The following is a 17464-nucleotide window of genomic DNA, read 5'->3' as shown; positions in this document are numbered from 1 at the left end:
CACACTCTTGACTTGTGCCTTGTAGATGGTGGACAAGCTTTCAGGAGTTTGTCATTGCAGAATTCCCAGCCTCTGACCGTTCCTTGTACCCACGGTGTTTACTGCATATGGCTGGTTGAATCAGTATGGTATAACCCAGGGTGTAACATTATGTCCTTGCAGCTTGAACTGGTGAATTTGGTCTTTCAAATGGGTTCTCCTTCAATCTGTTCAAATGCAGACAGACAATCCTTGGCGAGACAGGCCCAATACAAATGATAAAGTGCTTTATTTCACGAAAGAATGAGCATAAAGAAGTGAAGTCATGATCAAATTCACTCTAATTTAAATAACACTGATCGTCACAAGGTTATTTATAAAAAAAACATGTCACACTTGCCCACATTAGTCACTGTGACCTCTTGTCACAGCTACTCGTCAGGTAGCCTTTTTGAAAAAAAAACCTCCTTGTGTCTTCAGACCGACTGCTATTCAGAATCCATAAGGGAAGACCCCGCTGTGTAGAACAAGTTATTTAACAAAAAGGAGGCTTGTGGTTATAAATCACCAAAACAAGCTAAAGAAAACCAAAGTCAGCTCAGACATCTGAATTGCCTTTCAGCTCAAACGTATCTTCAAAAAGAAATGCGCGAATGCACGATGCTTTAAAACACATCTACAGTAACTCTCTCCTAAAGCTGTTTTTGGAAACATTCCAAAGATACTGGAACTTAATATCTCTGAAACACAGGACTTTTTTTTTCCCCGGACTTGACTCGCTTCTCTCAGGAAGGGGCTGACACTCATTTGAGAAGAGCTGAGTGGATCCCGACAGTCTCAACCTTAGTGCCTTTTCTTTACAGGGGATGAGAGAAAGTTTTTACAAAGGGGCAGAGGAGGTCTCACAAGTCCATACTCTTGTACCCTCTCCTGCAGGAGCTGAATAGCAATCAGAAGGACCTTCAACGGGGAGGAAAAACCATCAACTGTAGATGCTGATAATAGCTTACCAGCAGCTGTCCAGGCTTAAATCAGCTGTGCACAATATTTGGAAACAAATGTGGGATCTTCCCAGTTTGCAGCTCCACATTGAACTTGAAATTGCTGACTTATGCTGAACTGCCTTTTCGAAGCTGCACGAGCTTCAAGAGGTGCTGTTATGATTCAATGGGCTATGGCAACTTATCTCCAAGCCAGAAGCTCAACTTCCACTGCAGGACTTGATAGGCATAGAATATTTGTTCAGAACATGGCCAAATGGGTTGAGTATTGACCTGAAAATCCTGCTACCCCAGGCCAATGCCAGGTGGGCAAGGGCAGGAGAGATTCATGGTCAGCCAAGCAACACAAAGAAAGTGGAGTCTCTGCCATCGCTATGCAGAGCTCCAGACTGCAACAAGCAGGGGCGGTTGCTAGGCAGTCGTCGTGGATCAAGTTGATCCTGTTCTGGCTGCAGTGGATCACAGACCTGTCTCTTTGACCCTAACTGTGGAGGAGATCATGGTGCTGTGGATCAGATCTGCCTTTGGTAAGGGAACTGAAGAAAGAGCCTCCATAAAAGTGCTCAAAAAAAGCTTTCTAAATTTTGAAGATAGAGAGGGGTGAAACAGCTCTTGCAAGAGTCTGAAAGGATTTACTATGACCAAGGGAAACTATTAGCCTTCGGCTGTTTTACCTCCTTGTTAACTCAATTTCACGAAAGTAAGCAAGCAGAAATCAAAATAGCTTCAGCTTAACAAACTAGACTTAGGAATCTGAATTCTTGGAAAAGATAAAGGAAGATTTGTGTTTGTAGAGCAACTTTCATGACCACCCGACACCTCAAAAGCACATTATACCCAATGAAATACTTGTTGCAGTGGAGTCCCTGTTGTAATGTAAGAAACAGGGCCATTGCACACAGCTAACCTCCACAAGCTGCTTCTGTACGGCTGGTCCAAATGTAATTAGAGTCAGCATGGAAACAGACCCTTCAGTCCAACCTATCCATGCCGACTAGATATCCCAACCCAATCTAGTCCCACCTGCCAGCACCCGGCCCATATCCCTCCAAACCCTTCCTATTCATATACCCATCCAAATGCCTCTTAAATGTTGCAATTGTACCAGCCTCCACCACATCCTCTGGCAGCTCATTCCACACACGTACCACCCTCTGCGTGAAAAAGTTGCCCCTTAGGTCTCTTTTATATCTTTCCCCTCTCACCCTAAACCTATGCCCTCTAGTTCTGGACTCCTCCACCCCAGGGAAAAGACTTTGTCTATTTACCTGATCCATGGCCCTCATAATTTTATAAACCTCTACAAGGTCACCCCTCTGCGTCCGACGCTCCAGGGAAAACAGCCCCAGCCTGTACAGTCTCTCCCTTTGGTTCAAATCCTCCAACCCTGGCAACATCCTTGTAAACCTTTTCTGAACCCTTTCAAGTTTTCGATAGAAAGACCAGAATTGCACACAATATTCCAACAGCGGCCTAACCAATGTCCTGCACAGCTGCAACATGACCTCCCAACTCCTGTACTCAATACTCTGACCAATAAAGGAAAGCATACCAAACGCCTTCTTCACTATCCTATCTACCTGCGACTCTACTTTCAAGGAGCTATAAGCCTGCACTCCAAGGTCTCTTTGAAACTGATTTTTCTTGGTGACCTTTTTGCAAATATCTATTTGCACAATTCACGTGATTGAGAGAGTACCTTTAGTTTTAGGTCATATAACAACCTTTACTCAGTTCTGAAGAAGGGTCATGGCACCCAAAATGTTCACTCTGCTTTCTCTCCACAGATGCTGCCAGACCTGCAGAATTTTTCCAGAAATTTCTGTTCTTGTTAATAACTTTTACTTTGGATAGTAATAGGTTAAATGGAAGATAAGATGATATTAAGAAACTAGTAAACAATCTTAAAGTGAGAGCAAATCCAACAAGCTTGGAATAATTATTGTTAAAAGATAATTGGTGCTCATCTTACAAGGCCACATTGCCAGTGAGAAAACTTACACAATGGAATGGCCCATCTTTGAACCTCTGGGTAGAGCCAAAGGGTCTGGAAAAAAAAAGGACATTTATACCTCGAATGGATATAATTGAATTGTGATTTATTAATTCATTTCATTTAGCAAAAACGGCAATGGTGACATAAGGAAAACCTTCTTTTCCCACACAGTATGTGGTTAGGGTCTGGAAAGCACAGCCTGAGAGTATGGTGGGGCAAATTCAAATTGAGGCTTTCAAGACAAAATTGTATTGTTGTTTTAAAAAAAAAGGAAAGACTATGGGAAGGACTGTAGAGAGAAGCCAGGGAGTGCCACTAGGTGGTCTAGACATTTGGAAAGCCAGTGATGAGATGAATGGCCTCTTTCTGCACTGTAACAATTCTCGATCCTGTGCACAATTTGATAATGGTCACATTGTCTGATTTTTTGATGTTGATCAAGAGAGAAATATTGGTCAGGCCACCAGGGAGAATTATCCTCATCTTTTTCAAATAGGTCATAGCTGATGGGTAGAGGGCAGATGGGTCTTGTCTGAAAGATGACAGCTGATGCAGTCATCAATGTAGTGGAGGAAAAAGTTGGGGAATGGTGCTGGTGTAAGTACGGAAGATGGACTGTTCTACGTAGCCGACAAAGTGACAGGCATAGCTGGGGCCCATATGGGTGCGCATGGCTACCCCTTTGGTCTGGAGGAAGTGAGAGGATTCAAAAGGAGAAATTATTGAGGGTGAGGACCAGTTCAGCCAAAGGAATAAGATCATCAGTGGAAGGATACTTGTGGGGATATCAAGAGAGGGAGAAACGGAGGGCTTGGAGGCCCTGGTCATGGCAGATGGAGGTGTAGAGGGATTGGATGTCCATGGTGAAGATGAGGTGTTGGGGCCAGGGAAACGAAAGGCTTGGAGGATGTGGAGGCCATAGGTGGTGTCCCAAATATATGTGGGGAGCTCCTGGACCAGGGGGAATAGGACAGTATCAAGGTATGTGGAGATGGGTTCGGTGGGGCAGGAGCAGGCCGAGACAATGGGTCAGCCGGGGTAGTTAGACTTGTGAATCTTGGGGAGACGGTGCGGGGTTCGCAAACTATGAGGTTGGAAGCTGTGGGTGGGAGATCCCCTGAGATGATGAGGTTGTGGATGGTCTGGGAGATGATGGTTTGGTGATGGGAGGTGAGGTTGTGGTCGAGGAGTTTATTTCCAATTGCTGCTGGGACAGTGACCACCTCAATCTGTCCACTCCCTTCACCCACACCAACCTCTCACCCTCACAACGCGCAGCCCTCCACTCCCTCTGCTCCAACCCCAACCTCCATCAAACCAGCGGACAGTGGTGGGTGGGGGGGGGGGGGGGGGGGGGGGGGAATGGGGGGAGAGGTAGTTTGGTGCACTGACCTCTATACCACTGAAGCCAGGCGCCAACTCAAAGACACCTCCTCCTACTGCCTCCTCGACCACGACCTCAGCCCCCATCACCAAACCATCATTTTCCAGACTGTACACAACCTCACCACCTCAGGGGATATTCCACACACAGCTTCCAATCTTAGTTCTATTTCCTGCCCAAAATCCACAAGCCTGACTACCCCAGTTGACCCATCGTCTCAGCCTGCTCCTGCCTCCCCGAACTCATCTCCACCTACCTCGATACTGTCTTATCCCCTCAGTCCAGGAACTCCCCACATACATTCAAGGCACAACCTATGCTCTCCACCACCTCCAAGACTTTTGTTTCCCTGGGCCCCCTCTATCTTCCGTAGTTACACCAGCACCATTCCTCACCTTTACCCTCCGCGACATTGATGACTGCATTGGGGCCATCTTGTGCTCCCACGAGGAGGCTGAACAGTTCATCAGCTTCACCGACACATCTCACCCCGACCTTAAGTTCACCAGGACCATTCAGACACCTCCCTCCTCTTCCTGGATCTCTCCATCTCCATCAATGGTGACCGACTCAACACTGACATCTTCTACAAACCCACCAACTCCCACAGCTATCTGAACTACACCTCCTTCCACACCGACTCGCAGAGAGCTTCAGAGAACATCGCCGTGTCACCTGCACCAACCAACTCCACCGCCCCATGGCTGAACACTTCAACTCCCTCTCACACTCCGCAAAGGACATCCAAGCCCTGGTCCTCCTCCACCGCTGTTCCCTCACCACCCGATACTTCTAGGAAGAACGCCTCATTGCCCACCTTGGGACTCTCCAACCCCATGGCATTAATGTGGATTTCACCAGCTTCCTCATTTCCCCTCCCCCTACTTTATCCCAGTTCCAACCTTCCAGCTCAGCACCGTCCTCATGATCTGTCCCACCTGTCCATCTTCCTTCCCACTAATCTGCTCTTACTTCCCCTCCGACCTATCAGCATTACCTCCACCTATCACACTCTCAGCTACCTTCCCCCAGCCCCACCCCCCTGCCTCACAGCCCCATTCTGATGAAGGGCTTTTGCCCTAAATGTCCATTCTCCTGCTCCTCAGATGCTACCTGACCTGCTGCGCTTTTCCAGCACCACATTCTCGACTCTAATCTCCAGCATCTGCAGTCCTGGAGATTAGAGTTTCTCGTTCATGGAGATTTATGCAAAGTTGTGGTCTTGAAGAGGAAATTGTGCTACATTGTATCTAGTGTTTTGTCTGAGTCAAATCACATTTCATACAGAGTCCCGAACGAAATGCTGCCTTTATAAAATACCAGATAAAGAAACAACTCTTACAATGAATGGATGTAACAACTTGCATTTATTTAGTGTATTTAAATCCTTGTTTCATTCATTCATGGGAACAGAAAGTATCCCAAAGCTACAGTCAGAGAGAACATTTAGGACTTTGATTGGGTCCTTTCAATACTGTGGCAGAAAGTGCCAGGTTCAGCTGATCATAGTACCAACTGCCAGAAAGCTAAGTGGGCATCATGTTCTCTTGGAGGTGCCACCCATGATGCTTCAGACATGACTCCCTGGTTGGATTTTCATCTCCTCGACAGGAGCACGTCACTTGGTGCCTCCTAACTGAGCATTTATTAGATTGTGGATTGAACAGGATGAGAAATAAACAGGGTGTGATATATACAGGCTGCAGAAAGAACAAACTGGATGGGTCACTGGACCACACTTGCTTAGATTGTGCTCCTGTGTTCCAACAAGTGGCAGTTGGCTGCATCACCAACACAATCTACATTCATATAGAACCTCTAGCATAGAGAGAGATACCCTAAAACACTTTCCAGAGACAGAGAAATGTTTTCAATTCCACTTGGAAAAAGCCATAAAAGTGTGAATGCAACTCTGTGAACCACACCACCTCAGTGTATCCCAGCAAAGTGTTAGTTAAACAGGTCAGCACCTTTATTGTAACAGAAAAGGGCAGCTTTGGAAAGAAAGGGTTCAACTTGCAAGTTTCTGCAGGCAATAACAAAAATTCAAAATCAAAGTTCACCTGATCCATGAAGAAGATATTTACCTGTCCTCTCAAGTGTTCACTTAAACAAGTGAAACCTCCAACTCACTGGCAGCACTCAATTAACATTTAAAAGGAACTATTGATATTCCCAGAAGAGTTGAAACATACAAGGCATGAATAAACAGAATAAGTGTTCTTGTAATGCAGGAAGATTTGCATCTTTCTAGTTAGTATCTCACCATGCAGTGAATTATTTGGAAGAGTAAAGTGCACGAACTGATTTGCAAAGAGGGACAAGTATTTACAGAACCGCAGTGGCTATTATCTTTTTTTAAAAATACAACTTTGTAACTCTGACTCCAACTCCTGTGCACAGGTCTCCCAAGAGCTAGAAAACAGACAGACCAGGATTCATTGAGCTCTTCTGTCGCTCTTGTGAATCACAAGTTCACTTTGTCAGTGTCATGAGCACAGGGGTTGAAACAGTCTAAAACTTACAGCGAGGATCCAAGTTGCTCTCTACACTGAATCCCATAGTGTCAGTGACTCTGCCAGCGGAAGAATAAAAAAAGGCACGATTTCGGGGAAAGGGAGATGGGGAAAATTGGCAACATTGTTCGACCTACAGAAGCGCCCGGAGGCTCCTGCTGGGATGAAATAGACACGAAACATCATGAAATGGCTTTAAACGAGAACTCGGCTGAATGCTTCTGGAAAGAGCCACTTCGCAGTTCAGTTCAATTCCCTATACACACATTAGGGGGATAAAAGCTGAAATAATTCAACATTTCTTGTGACCCAGTGCGGTCAAACTTGCAGCCTGTCACACGCGAAATCCCACCCTTAGCTCTACCCCAGCAAGAGGGGGGCTTTGGGGAAAAGTCCGCGTGAACTTCGAAGGTTACCCGAGGTTGGTGCTCACTTCACGTTCACATGAGCTTGAACTGATAGCCCATGAACCTGATCTTTCCGACCTGTTCACACACCGAGAGTCAGGCCATGGAAAACTGCAGCCAACCTGAAGCAGGCGCTCCCACACAACAGCCTCAGTTTATCGTTAGGTGATTGCGCAAAAATCCTAAGCAAACAGGTTTTTATAACTCCCAGTTTCCGTCTCCAAATAAAAGGCTTGTCATTAGATTTTTCCCTCTTTTACAAAAAGATACTTTTTAAAATCACCCGGAAAGAAGTAACGCCCCCAAGTTAGTTTCATCAAAAAGTTTGAGAGCACCGTTTTGGGACACAAAACAGAAATAAGATTACAATTGTAGATTTTTTAAAAAGACAGAAAGCATAGGGTCGACTCCACCTACCTGACTGTGAGGTAACACCATTTACAATCCACACTAAGTATATTTCCAACACCTGTAACTTGGTCATCTTGTCCAGAAATGCGCTCTTTTCTTTAATTTCCTGCCCCTATGAAATTACTTCCATCGCCTTTTTTCAAGCAGACGGCGATAGCATCGAGAATCCAGCTTTTGAAAACTTTGGGAAATGTTTTCAAAGTTTCTAATTTCCACTCTTGAGTAAGTAACTCGTGCAACCCGCTTCCAGTCAGTTTCACGCTGAGTACTATCAATTACATTGGACTGATATGACACATGAGATTGGCTGCTCTCCAGCTTTCTGAGGCCAATCGCATCACTAGGAAGGTGTGAAACTGCACCACAAAGATATCTACAGTCGTTTCAGAAAGCAAGGGGACAATTTACGAAAGTAGATGGGAATTGAGCTGTTAATATTGTGAAGAGACTCCGATTATTTAAACGGTCGCATTTTGAGAAACACTTACCAAAAAAAAGTTGCCAACTTCATCAATCCCTTTATAGCAAATACATTAGTTTGCAGTTTATTTAAATGCCGGGAGCCCAAGGAAATTGAAAGCTGAAATGAAAGGAGTGGGGATTCTTGCTGGATTCATGAACAAACTGATTTACATTTGCAATCGCTATTCACGTTTCTTACATCCTGAAATGTAACACTTTCTGCACGATGGCCCCGAACTAACATGCTGTACATTAAATACACATATACAATCAACTAAAAACAGTGCCGCTAATGTAGCTCCCTACATTTCTTGCTCTCGCTACTGTCCTTAAGACGCGGGTTAAAAGTGGATTACAGTCCTGTGATTGAGCAGGGGAAGGCTCAGGAGTGTGAACATTGGCTGATTTTATTCCTCCCCGGTTGAGAACCACGGAGGACAACCGTCAGCCCTCCATTATTGCACCAGCCAAGGGGAAACCCTAGACTGCCCAGTTTATATGGTTTAAAACAGACATACGTGCAATCTATGTACCGCCATCCATGTCCCAAAGTGCTTAACACCCATATGAAGTATAGTCACTATCGATAGATACTCAGTGAACTGAATTAGCAAGGCGCTGTTATACATAGACTGTAAGAGAAAGTCCGCATCTGTGGAGAAACAAATATTTCGAGTCCGGTATGACTTTCAGAACTGAGGGCACTGCCAACGTTTTATTTCAAAAAATGGAATACTTTTATAAATTGATTAGGAAGAGTGAAATGTCACCTCCAACATATGAACAATGCTATACTGCCACGGTTATAGTACCGGACTGGTACTATCCAATATGAGCGTTAGTGGTTTGTGATTTTGAATTCCGTTTAGAAAAATCTGAAGATGAAATGCTGCAACCAAGCTTAAAAAAGATACACATCACGAAAAGTTGGGTGTTTCAGAAAATGGATTAGTGGTGCTGGAAGAGCACAGCAGTTCAGGCAGCATCCAAGGAGCCCTACCGACTTAACTAATAACCTCAGCAAAGGAATTCCAATCTGGGCTATATGAAACTGCATTGTCACACACATATTCGGACTCAGGAGGACTGATGGGCCGAATGACCACCCTCCAGCTGCATCATTCAATGACACTGAAGAAAGTTTGCGTCAAATCAGGGAAATTAAAATTGGGCGATAAAAGCTCACCTCATTAGCGACACCCGGAGGACAAGAATGAAAATGCCATGAGCTATTAAACTACAAACGAAGATCTTATTTCGTGAACGATTGCGGCTGATATTGAAAAAGTGCTCAAAGAAAAAAAAGCTTTGCTTAATTATTACACAATAAAGAGAAAGAATATTCCCATAGGACTGGTAGAATGGGAGACAAACACAGGAAATGCTGAAGAAACTCAGCAGGTCTGGCAACATCTGTAGACAAAATTAAAATTCACACGGCAGGTTATAGTTTATTTGGAAGTTCAAGCTTTCGGAGCGGTGCTCCGTCAGGTAGCTAAGGGGGCAGGATAGGACTCAGAATTTATAGTAAAAGATCATAGTGTAGACAGAAACAGAGTCAACGTTTCAAGTCTGATATGACTTCTTCAGGACCAGACTCAAAACATTAACTGTTTTTCTCTCCACAGATACTGCCAGCCCTGTTGAATTTCTCCACTACTTTGTTTTTGTTTCAGATTTTCAGCATTTGCAGGATTTGATGTTAGAATATGGGTTGGTGCCCCTGATATCCCCGATGCAGTGGGCCCCATTGGGACCGTTCGCTTTTGCTGATGCTCCATCTAGTGACCAGTTGTGGAATAATACCAGAATATCGAGCACTGAAAATCATCTTCAGACCAGATGACTCAAAATGAAGTTCTGAGGAAGGGTCACTGGACCCGAAACGTTAACTCTGACTTCTCTCCACAGACGCTGCCAGACCTGCTGAGCTTTTCCAGCAATTTCTATTTTTGCCCCAAAGCAAGGTATCAACCTGATTAAGTTACAACACACGCTGTTCTTGCGTGCTAAACAGAGGAGGCAGCTCTACAGGTCTATCCTGACTATAGTCCCGTCGTATTATCTAACATTTTATTGATACTAGCTGATTCTCTATTGTCTGGAGTACTCACTACAAATGTTTTTTGGCAACTCTCACGGCTTGGTTAGTTTCTTTCTGAAACTTTTAAACATAGGCTGGAAGTGTAGTCTCCGAGCTTTGTTTATACATTTTTTTCTTCAATCAATTAAAGCAGCTCTCACCTCATGTTCATGTCAGTTTAAAAGGACTGAATCCCATGAACTCATTTAGGACATATCTTACAGTAAACAGTAACAAAGGAATTCCTTTATTCTCCTCAATAGGACATTTCTGATAAGTTGTGATCCTGCTCTTCAAAGTTTAATGCCATCTTTCCAATACTCCAGGTATTAAACTGAAGACATAAGTCGTTTTACTCCTAAACTATTATCTCTTTGAATATTTGTCACATAAAATGTGAACCCTGATCTGATTGTATTTTGTGTCATCTCATTTAAAAAAACCGAAAAACATTTTCATGACCACTTTTACCATAATTTTCCCCAAAAGCACTGCTTCAGGAAATCACATTCATAATTGTTAAAATATACGGATGCCTGCTCCTAGTTTTAGGTAAGGGTCCTACATAATCTATTAAGACCCCATTAACATGATTGTTGAAAGCTAATATCAGAATTAGAGGTGTAGATGGGTTTTCCCTATTACCCTATGTATTGCATGTTTGGCAAAAAATGACATCTTTATGTAATCTTGGCCAATAAGAATGTTTTGATATATTAACCCATGTTTTATTAATACCAAATGAGCCACTCAATGTTTGTTATGATACTCAGATGGGACTACTACCTGATGGACATGGTGTATACCTCCAGATACTATTTTCTCCTTCACTGGCTCTCTAGAAGAAAAGTTGTATAATTAGCCAACAAGTGATTAACTAGTGTCCATTAGTTTCTCTCTTCAATTTAAAGAATAAGGAACTACCACTCCTTTTGAAATAAAATATTCAGAACCTCTCATGGTCTGAATTTTGACCAAAAGGTGAGGAAACATATTCCTGATTATCCAGATTCATTGCTTCATTTTTAATAGACATCATTTTAACACTCATTTTCTTTCCTAATACACATTTTCTGAGAATTTCTTAAGCATTCTTAGTACTGCAATTAGTCTCCCATTTAACTGCCAACAATTAGCTTTTGTATGTCCAGCCTTATTACAATGGAAGTGTATTATTTTCTTTATATTGTTTTTAGATTATAGGCTTTCTCCTTTATTATTATGGTGCTCCTTTGTTGCAGGTATTAAACTGAACTCTTCCATCTGCAAAGTTTCTATTCCTCCAATTTCTTTGCAGATTCCCATATGACCATCTACATGCACGTAATAGTCTATGGGATATCAGTATCTGCAAGAACTGCTTATTCTCTGACCTTTAATATGTGATGCTCATTTAAATAAGCCTTGTGGTTTACTTGGGTACTATTTCTGAATTCCTTTAGAATCATAATTTCCCTTGCACTCAAAAATGTTCTCTAACGTCAGAGACTGAAACTATTGATCTCAATTTCTTTTTCTCTTGTATATTCTAAGAATGCGTGATTAGATTTTGTCCTTGCATCTTACATTTTAAACTAATAAGCTTCAGGGACAAGTTCAAAAACATTGAATTGTATATTTTTTACCCATTTCATAGTCTGCAGATTGTTCTTCTGACAAATTGGTTTATACAGTATATTCATAGCTATACCATCAGAAACACTCCAGCACAGAGAACCAAGCATCTTTTGACCGCTTTGTCTGTCCAAGTACCTTTTTAAAATGAGGTGAAATATCTTCCAACTCTACCTCCATATATTTAAGCACTAACCATAGATTTCTAGTTAAATCATTCATTCACTGGAATCTGAATCATCCTGAGTTATGATCTCTTTTTCCCTTTACTCTTAGCTGTTGTCTGATTCGATCATTAATTGGAGTTCAAGCATCATACATTCAATTTCCCCATTTTTCTTTTTTCTTTGGTTATTCCCTCTCCTCACAATCAAATTCAAACTTTATTTCCAATTCTCTTTTCCTTTCTTCTTCCTTTGCATTGCTCTTCTTTTTATTCCATTTCTGATAGGATCTTACCTAATACATGAAGTTCAGTGTCCCTCCTTTTAATTCTAAATTGTAGACTTTTTATTAGAGGCTGTTCAGCCCATCGTGTCTTCACTGCACTTTGAACAAACATTATGACTTTATGCTATTTTCCTAGCTTTTGCCCGTAATCCTAAATATTGTTTCTATCCAAATAGTCATAGAGATGTACAGCACAGAAACAGATCCTTCAGTCAAACTCGTCCATGCCAACCAGATATCCTAAATTAATCTAGTCCCATTTGCCAGCACTTGACCCACATCCCTCGAACCCTTCCTATTCATATACCCATCCAGATGTCTTTTAAATATTGTAATTGTACCAGCCTCCAGCACTTCCTCTAGCAGCTCATTCCATACACACACCACCCTCTGTGTGAAAACGTTGCCCTTAGGTCCCTTATAAATCTTTCCCCCTCACCCTAAACCCATGCCCTCTAGTTCTGGACTTCCCCACCACAGGGAAAAGACTGTATATTTACCCTATCCATGCCCTTAATGATTTTATAAAATCTCTATAAAGGTAACCCCTCAGCCTCCAATGCTCCAGGGAAAACTTCTCTAATGTATTTTCTTTAGATCCAGGGACGCGAAACTTTCACAAACTTCTTCTGCATTTTCATCCTTCCTGAAATGTGGCATACAGAACTATATACAACACTAGCTGAGGTTTAATTGTTATCTTACACAAGCTCAACAGCACCTTATTGCTCCTGTACTCAGCTATTAATAAAATATACAGTATCTTGGGATTCATTAACTGCTCCCTCTACTTGCCCTGCCACCTTTAATGACTTATGCACACATACTCACAGGTCTCTCCAGTCCTGCACACCCTCTGAAATAATATAAAATTTAAAAACAAGGTACTTTCTCCATGTTTTTCTACTAAAATATTGTTTTGAAAGGAATATCATTTTTGATATTTAGATTTCAAAATATTGGCATAGAGTGTTAGTTATTTTTGTGAAGGGCTTTCTTTAACAAAAAAGATCAGAATGTTCTTCTAGAACAGCAAGTAGTCGCAAATCCTGTGGTGTTAATGGAAAGAGGTTTATACTGTGGTGTTTACAACAAGTAAACACGCAAGGCCATTTTAGTTTTGGTTTCAGTTTAAAAGAATCTAGGATAAGCATTGTTTTTAAAAATCAGTTCAGAAGCCAATATTTCAGTTCAGTTCAGAAAATATATCAGTGTTGGGTTTAGAAGTTAGTTTAGTTTCTCTCTGAGGAGAAGAGTTCAGGGAATAAATTACCTCAGCAGAAATGTTGAGTGTGAAATTTCCAAACCAGGAGAGCTTAGTTAGAAACCTCCAGATTATTAGAATTGCAAAAGGTTAGGCCAGCAGATGGTGAGAAAGTTCATATCAGCAGATTTGGAAAGGACTCATTGAATTGTCTCGACAGTCCATGGGAAATAACCTGGAACGAATCAGTTTAAGTAGAACACTAAAGAATTCAGCTTGGGGCGTCATTTCACCGGACTCTAGTCTCTGTAACGGATAGTGTCGGGAAACAGATTGAAATTTGGCTCGGCTCAGCAGTGAGATCAGGCTTCATACACATTTAAATAGCCCTTATTTTTAAAAAAATATATTTTGTGTAATAAACATCTGCTGTTAAAGAAATAGGCAGTGACTGATCACCATATTAACTAATTCAACAAAACAAGACTATCAAGCCAGATTTCATTGTGATCTGACACGTCTAGTAGTACGATCAGTTAGAATCATAATGTCAACTCATACTTCATCACATTGAACTTCATCCGCCACCTTTCTACCCACACCACCAACTTAATGTCCTTTTGTAATTTTACATTGTCACAGTTTACAATGCTTCCAAATTTTGTATCACCTACAAACATGAAAAATTGTACCCTGCACTATAAGATCTAGATCATTAATATATCAAGAAAAACCACAGTATTTGAGCTGTGGCCTAGCCAAAGTCTATACAGCTCCAACATAACCTCTCTACTCTTATAATCTATGCCACAACTGATAAAAGCAAGCACCCCATAAGCGATCTTAACTGTACCCTATTAACCTGTCCTGCTGCTTTCAAAAGATCTGTGGACAAGCACCCTAAGATCCCTCTGTTCCATTGAGCTTTCTTGTATCTTGCCATTGAGTACTCCCTTGTCTTGTTACTTCTTCCAAATTTCATCACCTCACACTTTTCAGGGTTAAATTCTACCACTGACCAAGCCACGTATATCCTCTTGTAACCCAACACATTCATCCTCACTACCAACCACCTGGCCAATCTTTGTGGCATATACACACACACATACAGATTCCTATGGTATGCCATTGGACACCTGCTTCCAGTCACAAATAGCCCATCACCACTCCCGTTAACTGTCAATAAACTAATTCTGGATCCAATACATCAAAATACCTTGGATCCCATGTGCTTTCACCTTCTTTATCAATCCCCTATGCGGGACCTTGTCAAAGCTTTTGCTGAAACCCATATAAAGTACATCAACTGCACTACCTTCATCTACACATCTGGTCACCTTGGGGAAAAAAAATTGATAAGATTTGTTGGACGTGATCTCCCTCTGACATGCTGGACCTGCCGAGCTTCTCCAGCAATTTGTTTTCTTTGTTTCTGCTGAGAGGTGACCTTATAGGAGGTGGTTTATAAAATCATGAGCAGGGATAGGGTAAATAGTCAAGCTCTTTTCCCTGGGGTGGGGGAGTCCAGAACTAGAGGGCATAGGTTTAGGGTGAGAGGGGAAAGATATAAAATGGACCTAAGGGGCAACCTTTTCACACAGAGGGTGGTACGTGTATGGAATGAGTTGCCAGAGGAAGTGGCGGAAGCTGGTACAATTTCAACATTTGAAAGGCATCTGGATAGGTATCTGAATAAGAAAGGTTTAGAGGGTGATGGGCCAAGTGCTGGCAAATGGGACTAGATGGTATGGAGGAAAGGCGGAGGAATTTGAGGCTGTTTTTGTTAAAGAGAAGGTTGAGGGGCGACTGAATAGAGACATACGAGATGATCAGATTAGGTGCACAGTGAGATGGTGATGGCTAGAATGAGGTGACATAACTTTAAATTGATGGGTGATATAGAACAGATGTCAGAGGTAGGTTCTTTACACAGAGTAAGTGCATGGCACACCCTGCCTACAACAATAGCAAACCTTAAAGGCATTTAAATGGTCATTGGACAAACATATGGATGACAATGGAATAATGTAGGTTAGATGGGCTTCAGATTGGTTTCACAGGTTGTCGCAACATCGAGAGCCAAAGAGCCTGTACTGCACTATAATTGGGTTAGGATATCTGGTCGGCATGGACGAGTTGGACTGAAGGGTCTGTTTGTCACCACTCCAAAAACAATTAGCGAGTTTTGAGATTTGTAGTTTCATAAAAACGAACCTTCGAGCTCAGCGAGCAAATGTACATCCAGATCCAATAACAATAACAATGGTGCTGGCTTCCAGAGCACCACCCGTGGGTCATGACAATTGGGAAATATTTCAAATCTGCCACTGAACCTCACTTACCTTTTTAACATGGATTTCCAGTTCCCCTTAGCCAGCCGTGTCTTCATATCTTTGATTTTAAAGAGAGTGTCATGGATCCACACTTCTCCCTTTTAAACTGAAAATGAAATTATATCATCATGTGATCACCATCAACGAGAAGCTCCTTTACTATGGGTTACTGATGAATTTTGGCTTGCCGCACATCCTGAGGGCTCAGGATATCCTTTTCCCTGGCTGGCTCGAGAACGCTTTAAGAAATTGTCCCAGCAACACACTCCTTTTCTAAGTTGCCAATCTCCCACTGTTAATGTAGATTAAAAGTCAGTGATTGAAATATCTTTTTTTAAAATATGGTTTGACTTGGTGTAACTCTCTCTGCCACTGTACCACTGCATCTTTCACTCTGTACCATATAAAATGAATCAGGTCGCAGAACAATCTGCCTGTACAGCATGCAAAATTATACTTCTCACTATATCTCATTACATACAACAATAAATCAAATGCTAGAGGGGCTATAAAACACTGCAATAATTTGCCTTTTACCTTCACAAGTTCCTAGCTCTATCCAAACTAATTCAACAATTTGATTGCTCCAACAAAAATACTCTCTTGGTCCTGAACAGCCATCCTTAATTAAGAGAACTACATCACTTTTTTCTAGCCTCCAATCAATCCAACATCAAACATTTAGGTCCCATGGTGAAAGTTGAACTTACGTTATACAACTTTATATGTCACGTTTACCTCCATCCTGTGCAACATAAACAATTGCTATATGGTTACGAACATCTTTTAGGATACCAAATAGCCATCCCTCTTTTCCACTGACAGCATTCCACAGGGGTCTGCAATCTTCTTCCTGACCTCTCCGCCCCACCCCACTCTGACCTATCACCCTCACCTTGACCTCTTTCCACCTATCACATTTCCAACGCCCCTCTCCCAAGTCCCTCCTCCCTACCTTTTATCTTGGCCTGTTGGACACACTTTCCTCATTCCTGAAGGGCTTATGCCCGAAACGTCGATTCTCCTGTTCCCTGGATGCTGCTTGACCTGCTGCGCTGTTCCAGCAACATATTTTCAGCTCTGCAATACCTTAGTCAACTCCCCCATCACCTCTCTCCCTCTCCTCATGCAGTCACTGGTGTAATACCTACCTTTTCAACTCCTAACCTCTCTCCTCCCCCCCCAATCAAGCATCCAACCTAATGCCTGTTTCCTGCCCCTGCCATTACTGCTATGAAGTGCCTAGGGGGCTTAGTACATTGCCAACAGCTTTTTTAAAAATAAAAAGCCCATCATTTCCATCACATCCCGAAATAACGCATTATGGGATTGTTGGCCACACACTGACAGCCAGCTCCAGGTCCAAAACTCCATTCTGCATTAAATCATAACTTCCACAACCTATCACCAAGACCAACATCACAAGGAAGAGAAAGAAACTATACCATTGAGGAATAATAAATTCAGCTAAGAGCACAATTCTACAGAACAGTATTTATGATGGAAAAGATGGTGTACTGGATGCAAAGTTTCATTTGTGATGGAAACATAGAAAATCAATGCCACAGTAGGCCATTTAACTCTTTCGACCTGCTCTGCAATTCAGTATAATCATGACTAATCA

The sequence above is a fragment of the Chiloscyllium plagiosum genome, chromosome 43 (genome assembly GCF_004010195.1).
Source record: "Chiloscyllium plagiosum isolate BGI_BamShark_2017 chromosome 43, ASM401019v2, whole genome shotgun sequence".
Classification (NCBI taxonomy): domain Eukaryota; kingdom Metazoa; phylum Chordata; class Chondrichthyes; order Orectolobiformes; family Hemiscylliidae; genus Chiloscyllium; species Chiloscyllium plagiosum.
Note: the sequence above shows the minus strand (reverse complement) of the source record.